At 40.3% G+C, this 12370-nt stretch overlaps 3 non-coding genes across 3 annotated transcripts; 1 reads left to right on the forward strand and 2 right to left on the reverse strand.

The window, feature by feature from the left end:
* Window positions 1–3693: 3693 nt before the first annotated feature.
* On the reverse strand, window positions 3694–3767 carry TRNAN-GUU (transfer RNA asparagine (anticodon GUU)). Its single transcript has one exon. It is a non-coding gene; the product is annotated as a tRNA-Asn (tRNA).
* A 3883-nt stretch (window positions 3768–7650) lies between these two features.
* On the reverse strand, window positions 7651–7724 carry TRNAN-GUU (transfer RNA asparagine (anticodon GUU)). Its single transcript has one exon. It is a non-coding gene; the product is annotated as a tRNA-Asn (tRNA).
* Window positions 7725–9026: 1302 nt separating this feature from the next.
* Window positions 9027–9099, forward strand: TRNAR-UCG (transfer RNA arginine (anticodon UCG)). The gene has a single exon. It is a non-coding gene; the product is annotated as a tRNA-Arg (tRNA).
* Window positions 9100–12370: the final 3271 nt, after the last annotated feature.

The raw sequence follows: 12370 nt of genomic DNA on the forward strand, positions 1-12370 counted from the left end.
GCACTATCTAAAGCTGGGTACACACTACAGGGTTTTTGTCCAATAATCGCCTCAACCAACCGACATACGACCGCTCGTTCGAAAGTCGGGTCAGTGCGTGTAGTGACACGATGGTCGAAAGTCTGCCCAAATGGATGATTGTCGTCTCATTTGGTTGGTTGTACCATTCAATATTTCCGTTCCAATCTCCTTTCCATTGTGTAGTGGGTATAAATTTCCGACCGATCCACAACAATCCTCCGATACTTTCTCTAGCTGCGGCTCCGTTGGGGGCATGTGTATGGAAATTTCTAATGCCTGTACCTGTCCCACGTGGTGCGGTATCCGCACATCACCGACTGGTGTTACGAAGGGATTTTACGATCGTTTTTAGCTGTACATTCGTTCACATATACGGTAAGTTCTTTCTGATAGGTGCATACATGTGTACTTGTATTACTATTCCACAAATGTAAAATGTTTATTTGTATTGTAGCCAAACAGAACACAATGGCTTACGAAAGAAATGCTGACCTAATGGAGGATTTTATTGAGACCTACAGGGCTCACCCATGTTTGTGGAAAGCCAAATCCAAAGATTATTCAAACAGAATGATGCCTAACGTGGCGATACAAGAGCTGGTAAAAGTATGTCATATCACCCTGGGGCAACTGTGGAATGGGCAAAAAGCATGATACAGAATCTTAGGACTGTATATAAAAAATAATTAAATAGAGTTGATGTCCTTAAATGGGCGTTCTCCCTCTGGATGAGAGGGGTTACTAGTGGGAGCAGTTCATCATTCATACGAAGGAAATTCTTAAAGTCATCTGGGTTGTTGTCCCGTATCTCCTGTAGCAGGGGCATATGAGAGAACGTGTCTCTCCTCTTGAACCAATCTTTGCTCCAACAAGATCTATTCTTTCTCCTTCTTTCTCTTTGGTTCCGTACCTGCAGTCTTCTTGCCAGGGGCAGATCTAGAAAACTACTGTATCTGGGGTGATTTAGGGGGGGGTGATTTAGGCCCCGCCCCTTTCTAACAGTTTAGGCTGCTGACGGCTGCACAGTATGTGCAGGTCCGTCCAGCCGTGACAGGCAGGGACAGTGTGCTGCCCGGCTGTTCTGATTGTGTTTTAATCAGAGCAGCCGGGCAGAACACTGTCCCTGCCTGTCACGGCTGGACGGACCTGCACATACTGTGCAGTGTGCAGCCGTCGGCAGCCAGTGTCTGCTAGGGGGGGCGATCTCCCCGATCGCCCCCCACTGGATCCGCCACTGCTTCTTGCCACAGCAAGCAGGAAAAGTGCAGTCGCATGTTCTTCTACTGTTTCCATTGTAGGTTAAAAAATAGGAATGAATGAAGAGACAGTGTTGTCTTCTCTTATTATGCGGTTTTGGGTGTTAACTATATTGAAAGCTCAGCCCCTTTATGCTAATGCCTTTGGTATATCGTTACATGACCCGCAAATGTCGCTTCAGTGTGTACGAAATTACAATCATTGCTCACGACAACATGGCTGTTAAAAGTCGCTAACGGGACGGCCGCTCTTCCCTTTATCGTCTGAAACAAGGCTAGTGTGTATGCAGTCCATGGACCGAGCGATCGGACCATCGATCGCATGTAAAATCGATCGGCATAAAAAGTTGGTGGAAAATTCTGTAGTGTGCACCCAGCTTAAGACATAATAAGTCAATAGTTTTATGTTTATTTGTTTTTTTATGTTCAGGTTTTTCATTTTGTATTGTTTGCTATTAAAATTAGTAGGGGAACCATTGGGTGGAGGGAGTGAGTGAAGTTAAAGTGTTTACTTTCAATAGAGGCAGCCATTTTGTGATCTTTATCATGCCTCCATTGTCAGGCTGTGCCTTGGTGGGGAACCTACCTTTTGCTAATTTATCAGGGGAATTAATACTTTTACTTTTGACAGTTCATGTTGACCTTTGCCCCTTAACCCCTATAGGGTACTAAGACATCTTTTTCTGGGGATGATTTTCAGCAAGGTTATATAGTTGATCGCCAGCATATTTGTAAATAGAAGTCCATCCAGTGCTTCACCGGACCAAAACTGCATATATTTAATAAATAAGGTTATCCATCTGTCTATCTATATGGTACATATTTCCTCATAGTGACAATTTTTTCACAAATAATTTTAATTGCATTTTCACAATTGTATTTTAAAGAACGTTTACAAACAGACAACTTGTGGTTTTTTTTTTTGTTCACGCTTATTTATTTGTTGGGCTTTGTGATGCGATGGAGCCCACAGACATAGTTCTGTATACACAGCCTAAGTGGTGTTTTGCAGTGTGATTACAGACACTTTCCTCCTTTGTGTTGTTAATGGGTTTCCTGACCATGATTCCCTTTGATCAGTCCCCTACAGTATTGTTCTCTGATGGTTTATCTAATACATTCTAGAACATGATAGCTAGAAGCTGATTGGTTGCTATGGGCAACACTACCACTTTTCCTTTTTAGAACCTTTAGTAAATCTACCCCCTAGTCTCTGCTCTGTCTGAGTGCAGTTGGCCATCCACGGTATGATCTTGTTGGTCGATTGTTCAACATTGCTCAACGCATGGAATCAATCCAAATTGTTTTGTGCTCTCTTCAAGGAAATTACACACAGTTTTTTATACCTATCCCCAATTGATAATAGGATGATTTGCTAATTGTTCTTATTACTCTTTCTGCGGGCTGTTGGTAGATAAAATAAGCAGATATTAATAATGTTATTTAATCCCCTTGTGAGCTGGAGAGTTCAGCTGACCTGTATGAAGTGAGTATGAATAGAAAGTAGTCTGCGTTCTCCCACAGTATTTACTATTTAATATTTCCCTATTTGCTACAATAGAACTTAGACTTCTGTTGATGTTGTTTTTGTACTTTGTTGCAACAATGTTGCGGGTTAACATTTATAGTACAAAAATAATATAATGTTCAAGTGGAAATGGGCTGACTATGTGCAACAAATGTTTTCTATAAATAGAGGAACATAAGTATTCATGTAAATATTGACCTTTGCTTTGGGTGACTTTTTGGCTCCCATGTTACTCAGTTTGGTCAGTGTGAGTCATGTTGGGTGTCCTGAGATGTTTGACATGCTGATGTCTTATCAGAGCTTCACCTCAACCAAAAAGCTTTCTTGCACTTTCCTGCTTCAAATCGTGTCTGTAGTAAGCTCATAAAGGGGAATTAGCTCAAATGGTAGAGCGCTCGCTTAGCATGTGAGAGGTAGCGGGATCGATGTTATTCTCCAGTTATTTTTTATTTTTACGGCCATCACAATTTTTTGCAAGCAATGTTCTTTGAAATCTAGTGCAATATGTCACTAAAGCCTGACTAAATTATACATTTCTTTTTTTTTATTCCCTTCAGAAGCCTCGTACAAATGCTAAATTGCATCCAAATTTGATCCAGTGAGTCCCTAAATCTGCCTGTTATTTATTCTTTCTTCTTCAAAAATATTTCTATTTTAGAATTATCAGCAGCTTTTTATATTCTATCAGGACTAATAAATGACCTTTTTCTAATATTATCTGACAATAGTTGCAAACCTATGTGTGCATGGTCAACAAGTAGACTTCATTTGAGTTGGGTAAGTTTGTGCATTGAGGAATCATTAATGGAGCTAACAGTAAATATAGGGTATGTTTGCATGACGTATGTCACTGGACAATGCTGTAGCCAGAGAATAAAAAATCTTCACCGTCCCTGGGTGGGCTTGAACCACCAACCTTTCGGTTAACAGCCGAACGCGCTAACCGATTGCGCCACAGAGACATGTAAGAGTGTTGTAGGCTACAGATATCTATCAAGGGAAGCTGCGCTGTGGTATACGCGGCTGCTATATACATGAATATTAATAGCCCCCCCACCCAGTCACAGTGAGATACCCCTCCCCACACCAGTGAGAGCTGGTTTAATGCAGGGCAGATACAGGGGGACTAGTGGCAGAGATACTGCAATAGTATTTCTGTCCTGTCGTCTCATGTCTCCCTGTATCTTTCCTGCGGGCTGCGCGTTGTGTGTCGGTGCTCTCCAGGCTGTATGATGTCACAATGCTAAAAAAAAAAATAGGATCCAAACCAATAAATAATAAATTGGAATCAGGATTTAAGTATCCAGCTATTCTCTATGGCACATGCTGTTTTTTGCAACAAACTATTTTGAACTATAAAGAATTAAACTAAGGAAATAGCATTTTTCTATAAATAGAGGAACATGTATATAATGACATCTGCTTTGGGTGACTTTTTGGCTCCCCTGTCACTCAGTTTGGTCAGTGTGTGACATGTTGGGTGTCCTGAGATGTTTAACATGCTGATGTCTTATCAGAGCTCCACCTCAACCAAATTGTTTTCTTGAACTCTGGACACTTTCCTGCTTCACATAGTGTAAGCGCTCATTTTAACAATGGGGAATTAGCTCAAATGGTAGAGCGCTCGCTTAGCATGTGAGAGGTAGCGGGATCGATGCCCGCATTCTCCAGATGTTTTTTATTTTCACAGCCATCACAATTTTTTGCAAACAATGTTTCTTTGAAATCTACTGCAATATATTGTTAAAGCCAATAAGCCTGACCACATATATTTACTTTTTTACATTTCTTTCCGAAGTCCCAAGCAAATGCTTAACCTTATGCAAGCATCTGAAATTGATTCAGGGACTCCCTGAATCTGCCCGTGATTATTCTTTTTTATGGTAAAATATTATTGTGGATTAGAAGCAGCATTTTACTCTCTCAGGACTGATTACTGATTTTCAACTACAAACCTTTTTCTAGCTCTATCTGACCCTCGCTACAAACACGTATCCAGTGTCAGTAAGCAGACTTCATTTGAATTGTGGTTTAAGTTTGTGTATTGAGAAATCAATAACAAAGTTACATTAAAATATATTCAAATACTCTTCACATTTGCATGATGTTCACTTTTTAAAAAGTGGAAAAAGTTATACCTCCCTACATAATACCACGTCGATATCTAATCTTAGAAAACACGACACACTTTGGATGATACAACACATACATATGCGTGTGATTATTTTGGGTTGCTTTTTACACAAAGTGTTTTTAGGCTGATATGTGTGCTCACATATCGGGTGTATATAATAGCACTTATTGTAAAGACTTATGGCCTGGTTCATTAAGAAACGGAAGCTCTGCGCATGCGTGAAACCAAATCTTGCACCAAAGAACACAATTCATGTTCACACATAAATGACACTTCCGACTGATTACACTTTGAAGGGTGAAACGGTGAAGAGGGAAAGGATAGGTTTGTATCAGCATAAAGGGGGAATTAGCTCAAATGGTAGAGCGCTTGCTTAGCATGTGCGAGGTAGTGGGTTTGATGGCTGCATTCTCCACTCATTTTAATAAGCTGTTTTTCTTTGAAATATATAGCACATAAGTCTGACCACATTATTTACCTGTTTTTAGGTTGTATGGTTATTTCCCAGCAACTCTGAAAAAACACAGATAAAAATGTACTAATTTAATAGGGTAATTTCTTTGTTGAAGATGTTTTGTCATTTATATCAAGAAGGGTTTATATTAGAGATGCTCAGGCTCGGTTCCCCGAGAACCAAACCCACCCGAACTTAGCAGATCCGAGTACTGATCCGAGCCGGTTTGGTACTTTTGCGCGCCCTGGGAATTGGAAACGAGGCAAAAAGTCATTGTTACGTCGTCGGATCTCACGAGTTTTGGATTCTATAAGTACCGCCCTCCACGGCGATCCAACGCGATTTCACAGAGAGACACAGAAGGGGTAGCACAGTTCTTGGCAGTCTCTAGTGCAGTTGGGCAGCGTCATGAGTAGAAAAGAAAGAGGAGGGGTAGCAGTGTTCTTCAAAGTCTCCAGTGACATTCTGCTGAGTTATAGCTCACACAGAAACAGGAGAGCTCCATTGCTAATTGTCATTGCTGAATTAGAAATAATAGGGATGGCAGTGTTGTTCAAAATCTGCAGTCACATTGTACTGTGCCATAGCTCACCCAGAAATAGGAGAGGTGGCAGTGTTTAGTGCTGAAACGAAATTCAAATAATATGGCTGTCGGTGTTCTTAAAATTTTCCAGTGGCATTCTACTGTGCCATAGCTCATACAGAAACAGGAGGGGTGGCAGTGCCCTTGTCACTCTTCACTCTTCAGTCACATTGTTCTTGTCACTCTCAAGTCTCAGTCATGATGATACTAATCCTTCTACCTCATGTGCTAAAGTCTATGTACAAGTGCATAGTGTTTTTAAGTCAGGGAAACAAAAATATAAATAAAAAGCTTGTGCCCTTTTAAAGAAAAAAACACATCTCTAATAAAGGACAAAGTTTACTGTAGAAAAACATATTGTTCTCCGATGGAGAAGACATCCTGAAGGCTTTCAGCGGGGAGGGGCTTTATGGAACAAATACTTCACTCCCCTTTTAGTAACATCTTACAAATGGAAGCTCTTCTTTTCTGCTAAATGTGTCTTCTCACTGATATTACAAGTATATAGTTAGTATAGTCTCTGCTCTGTCTGAGTGCAGTTGGCCATCCACGGTATGAACTTGTTGCTCAATTGTTCAACATTGCTCAACGCATGGAATCAATCCAAATTGTTTTGTGCTCTCTTCAAGGAAATTACACGCACTTTTTTTTTTATTCCTATCCCCAATTGATAATATGATGATTTGCTAATTGTTCTTCTTACTCTTCCTGCTGTCTGTTGGTAGATAAAATAAGAAGATTATTAATAATGTTATTTAATCCCCTTGTGAGCTGGAGAGTTCAGCTGACCTGTATGAAGTGAGTATGAATAGAAAGTAGTCTGGGTTCTACCACATTATTTACTATTTAATATTTCCCTATTTGCTACAATAGAACTTAGACTTCTGTTGATGTTGTTTTTGTACTTTGTTGCAACAATGTTGCGGGTTAACATTTATAGTACAAAAATAATATAATGTTAAAGTGGAAATGGACTGACTATGTGTAACAAATGTTTTCTATAAATAGAGGAATATTCATGTAAATAATGACATTTGCTTTGGGTGACTTTTTGGCTCCCATGTTACTCAGTTTGGTCAGTGTGAGTCATGTTGGGTGTCCTGAGATGTTTGACATGCTGATGTCTTATCAGAGCTTCACCTCAACCAAAAAGCTTTCTTGCACTTCCCTGCTTCAAATCATCTCAGTGGTGACCTTATAAAAAGGGAATTAGCTCAAACGGTAGAGTGGTAGCATGTGAGAGGTAGTGGGATTGATGCCTGTATTCTCCAGATGTTATTTATTTTCACAGCCATCACAATTTTTTTTTACAAGCAATGTCCTTTGAAATCTAGTGCAGTATGTTGCTAAAGCCAATAAGCCTGACTACATTCTATATTTATTTATTTTTTAATTCCCTTCAGAAACCTCAAACAAATGCTAAATTGCATCCAAGTTTGATCCAGAGTCCCTAAATCTGCCTGTTATTTATTCTTTTTTCTTGCAAAATATTTCTATTTTAGAATTATCAGCAGCTTTTTATATTCTCTCAGGACTGATTAATGATTACAAATTTTTCTAATATCATCTGACAATAGCTGCAAATAGACTTGTGCAAGTTTGTGCATTGAGGAATCATTATATATACTGTATGTTACTGGACAATCCTGTAGCCAGAGAAGGAAAAATCTTTAACGTCCCTGGGTGGGCTTGAACCACCAACCTTTCGGTTAACAGCCGAACGCGCTAACCGATTGCGCCACAGAGACACCTGAAAGTACTTAAAGCTTCAGATATCTAACAAGGGAAGGGGCACTGTGGAATATGCCGCTCCTATATACATGAATGTTAATAGCCCCCCCCCCCACCCAGTCGCCGTGAGATACCCCTCCCCCAAACCAGTGAGAGCCGGATCAATGCAGGACAGATACAGGGGGACCAGTGACAGAGATACTGCAATAGTATTTCTGTCCTGTCGTCTCATGTCTCCCTGTATCTTTCCTGCGGGCTGTGTGCCGGTGCTCTCCAGGCTGTGTGATATCACAATGCTAACAAAAAAAAAATACAATCCAAACCAAACAAATTAATCGTAACTAGGGTTTAAGTATCCAACTATTCTCTATGGAACATGCTGTTTTTTGAAAAATACTATTTTAAACTTTAAGATTTAAAGTAAGAAAATAGCATTGTGCAGCCTTTTACGTCATTTATGCAAAAATCCATAGAGTCGTACCGGAGATATACTCTGGGCCTGATTTTTGGGAGGGCTAAATGACTCTCTTAGGACTGATTACTGATTTTCAACTACAAACCTTTTTCTAGCTCTATCTGACCCTCGCTGCAAACACGTATCCAGTGTCAGTAAGTAGACTTCATTTGAATTGTAGTTTAAGTTTGTGTATTGAGGAATAAATAACAAAGTTACAGTAAAATATATTCAAATACTCTTCACATTTGCATGATGTTCTATGTTATAGGTCAACCCTGTAGTCAGGGAAGGAAAAATGCTTAACAAAATATCTGATTGAAGGTATGTATAACTGATGACAGAGAATTGTATGACTGATTAAGACAAAATAGTTGTCTGAATTTGCACCAAGATAACAAAAAAACCCCATTTTGTGTCAGAAGTGGGATTTGAACCCACGCCTCCATTCGGAGACCAGAACACCCATGTAGGTAAAAGGTCACTCTTGAGTCTGGGACTTGGCCATCCTGACATCCCTTATATGTATTTAGAATATTATACTCAGACCTGAGGTCCTTCTTAACGCTTCTTTGGTCAACTTTTTAAAAAGTGGGAAAGAAAAGTCTTGTTGATAACTCTTGGATCCTGCGAAGCAAATAAATTACTTAATCTACAAGTCCAACATAATTAACAAAATTGCTTTCTCTAGCTGCTTTTCAAAACATGGAAACTCATTACAGATAAGACCATGGTCAGGAATTGAACTCATGACCCCAGTGCTATAAGGCAGAAGTGCTAACCACTAGCCACCGTGCTGCCCTAGGTAACACTTTAATCCATACCCCGGCTGTCCTGCATAGAATGCAGCACTCCATGTGTATTGGACCGTGTGGCCTAATGGATAAGGCGTCTGACTTCGGATCAGAAGATTGAGGGTTCGAGTCCCTTCATGGTCGTTTTTTTTTCTGTGCTATGTATTTCATGGAAAAACGGCTTAATAAAAGGTATGGAGAGTGCGGACATCGATCCTGCTACCTCTCGCATGCTAAGTAAGCGCTCTACCATTTCACATTGCCTACCTTACTCCTCCCCTTTACCATCCTATTCCGCCTTTTTCAAATTGTATGCAGTCGGAAGTGATATATATGTGGGGACTTGAATTGCGTTCTTTGGTGCAAGTTTTGGTTTCACGTATGCGCATAGTGAAAATAAGTCACGTAAATGGACTTACGTTTTTTAAATGAATCAGGCTTAAATCTGTTATATACACCCGATATGTGAGCACATGTACCAACATAAAAACATGCATAGGATACGGCACATGACATGCATCTGTATGTGCTGTATCATCCACAGTGTGTTGTATTTTTTAAGATTAGATATCGACGTGTTATTATGTAGGGAGTATGACTTTGGTTAATTTTTCACTTTTAAAAAGTTGACCAAAGTGGCCTCAAGAAGGACCGCAGGGGCTAGATTTACTAAATTGCGGGTTTGAAAAAATCCCACTCCTGACATGTAATGTTTTTGTTTGCGTTGACATGTTTCTAAACTCATTCTATTCAATACAATTCTTGTATCAGGTAAACTTGCAGTGACCTCCACCTGCATTATACATACATGTTCACCTGCATTTTCCCCATCAGCAGCCGATTCATGTGTACACACTATACATGTTTTAAGATTTACACTTAGATCTGTTCTCTTCATCTGTCATAACCATCTACTGAAAAGGTCATGACTCTGGAAACTCTATGAATGAGGAATCACTAATGAAGCTACATTTAAATTAGAGACGCTCAGGCTCGGTTCCTCGGGAACCGAACACACCCAAACATAATGGATCCGAGTTCCGAGCCGAGTCGGAATCGAAAACGAGCCAAAGTGTCATCGTTACGTCGTCGAAATTCGGATCTCGCGAGTTTTGGAATCTAGAAATACCGCCCTCCACAGCGATGTAGCGCCAGTTGACAGAGGGACAAAGAAGGGGTAGCACAGAGTGTAGAGCAGTTGGGTAGGCAAATAGAATTGAAAGAGGAGGGGGTAGCAGTGTTCAACAAAGTAATCAGTGACATTCAGGAGAGCTCCATTGGTAATTCTCATTGCAGAAAAATGCAAATAATAGTGCTTACAGGGTTGATGTAATTCTGCAGTCAAATTCTACTGTGTTATATAGGTAACACAAAAAAGAGAGCTGCGTTGCTAATTGTCATAGCTGAAATACAAATACTAGTCCTTGCAGGCTTTTCTTCTGAATTTGCACCAAAAAGTGTAAAGTATTATCAAAATGGATTCACCGCAGTACACAGAAGAGCAGGAGCACCATGCAGCTGCTGCCACCAGTCATGATGATAGTAATCCCTGTACGTCATCTGGTAAAGCCTATGCAAAACTACATAGTGTATTTAAGTCCGGGAAACAAAAATGTAAAAAAACACCTTTTACCTTGTTTAAGAAAAAAGGAGCTGTAATCCAGGCAAAATTATCTGCAGAAAAAAAAAAAAATTTGCCAACATGCCATTCTACACACGCAGTGGCAAAGAAAGAATGAGGCCTTCGCCTTTCTCTATGAGTGCGAGATCTGAAACTGTTACTGAGGCATCTTCTTGTAAGGTCAGTCGTGACCAAGCAAGACCTTGTCATTCGGACTACAAAAGTAGTGCCCAAATGCTTTTAGGTGTAAAAGCCGAGCTGGAAGAAAACAGTAAAGCATTAGAGGAAAATGTATGTTCAATTCAGAAATGACACCAATCATTGAGGAGAGTCTATCCACGAGTGCTATGTGTAATCCTGACCATTCTGAAAGTGTACCCATTAAGAAGGCCCCTTTCAGCATTTCTGCAGATGTGTGCCTGAACAGCCCGAGTGTAGCCGGTGATACACAAATTGAGGATGTCACTTTGGAATTGCAACAGGATGAGGGGGATATTTGTGTAACCGACGAGGGCGCTAATGAGGATGAGGCTAAGGATGATGACAACAACATCTTTTCACAGTAGAGTTAATTAACAGCCATGTTACCTTAGGTGGCTTAAGGCCATTGTTACCTTGTTTTGTGGGGGCCCAAAGAAACCAAGCACTTCAGCCACAAGGAGTGGCACTTTTGTGCTTGGTTTGTTAAAGTGTGCATGTTCTTTTTAAGATCCAGCATAACGGTGGGTGTGAGGGCCCAAGGACAATTCCATCTTGCTCCACTTATCTTTTCTGCCACTGCTGTGCGCCAATGTGTCCTAGATGTGCTAGGAACTGCCGTGTGTTTGAGTCATTGCTCTGTCACTTAGCATCCAGCCAGGTCGCTTTAGTATGTTACATGACAATCCTGTACCCCTGTGACAGCACCGTGGCAGACCTGGGACCAGTAGTGCACACTTTGGGAACCGCTGGACTATGTGTAACATATGTTTTCTATAATCAGAGCAACTTAAGTTCTCATGTATATAATGACATCTGCTTTGGGTGATTTTTTGGCTCCCATGTTACTCATGTTGGTCTGTGTCTGTCATGTTGGGTGTCCTAAGATGTGTGGCCCTGATTAACACATCCTGATGTCTTATCAAAGCTCCACCACAACTAAATATCCTTCTTGAACCCTGCCCACCTTCCAGTTTCACATTGTGTAAGTGGCTTTTTTTTAATAAAGGGGAATTAGCTCAAATGGTAGAGCGCTCGCTTAGCATGTGAGAGGTAGCAGGATCGATGCCTGCATTCTCCATTTTTTGGTTTTTACGGCCATCACAATTTTTTGCAAACAACATTTCTTTGAAATCTACTGGATTACATCACTAAAGACAAATAAGCCAGACCACATTGTTTATTTGCTTCTTTTATTCCCTTCGGAAGCCCCAGACAAATGCTAATTTGCTTATGGTTGTATTGAAAACCTTATGTAAGCATCAAAAATTGATACAGTGAGTCCCCAAATCTGCCCGTTATTTACTCTTTCTTCTGGTAAAATATTACTATTTTTGCATTGTCAGCAGCATTTTATATTCTCTCAGGACTGATTACTGATTTTCAACAATAAAACCTTTATCTAGCACTATCTGACACTCGCTGCAAACACGTTTCCAGTGTCAGTAAGCAGACTGCCGGAAATGTCAGCTTTTTGTCCTTGATTAGATCTATTTAGAACAGGGTGGCTTTAGCTGTATGTAAAGGTGTACAGAGTTGGGGCAGTAATATCGTGTCAGAGTAACACCGAATTTTACCTTTATCTCATATAACAAA

This window comes from Mixophyes fleayi, chromosome 9 (assembly GCF_038048845.1).
Source record: "Mixophyes fleayi isolate aMixFle1 chromosome 9, aMixFle1.hap1, whole genome shotgun sequence".
Taxonomy (NCBI): domain Eukaryota; kingdom Metazoa; phylum Chordata; class Amphibia; order Anura; family Limnodynastidae; genus Mixophyes; species Mixophyes fleayi.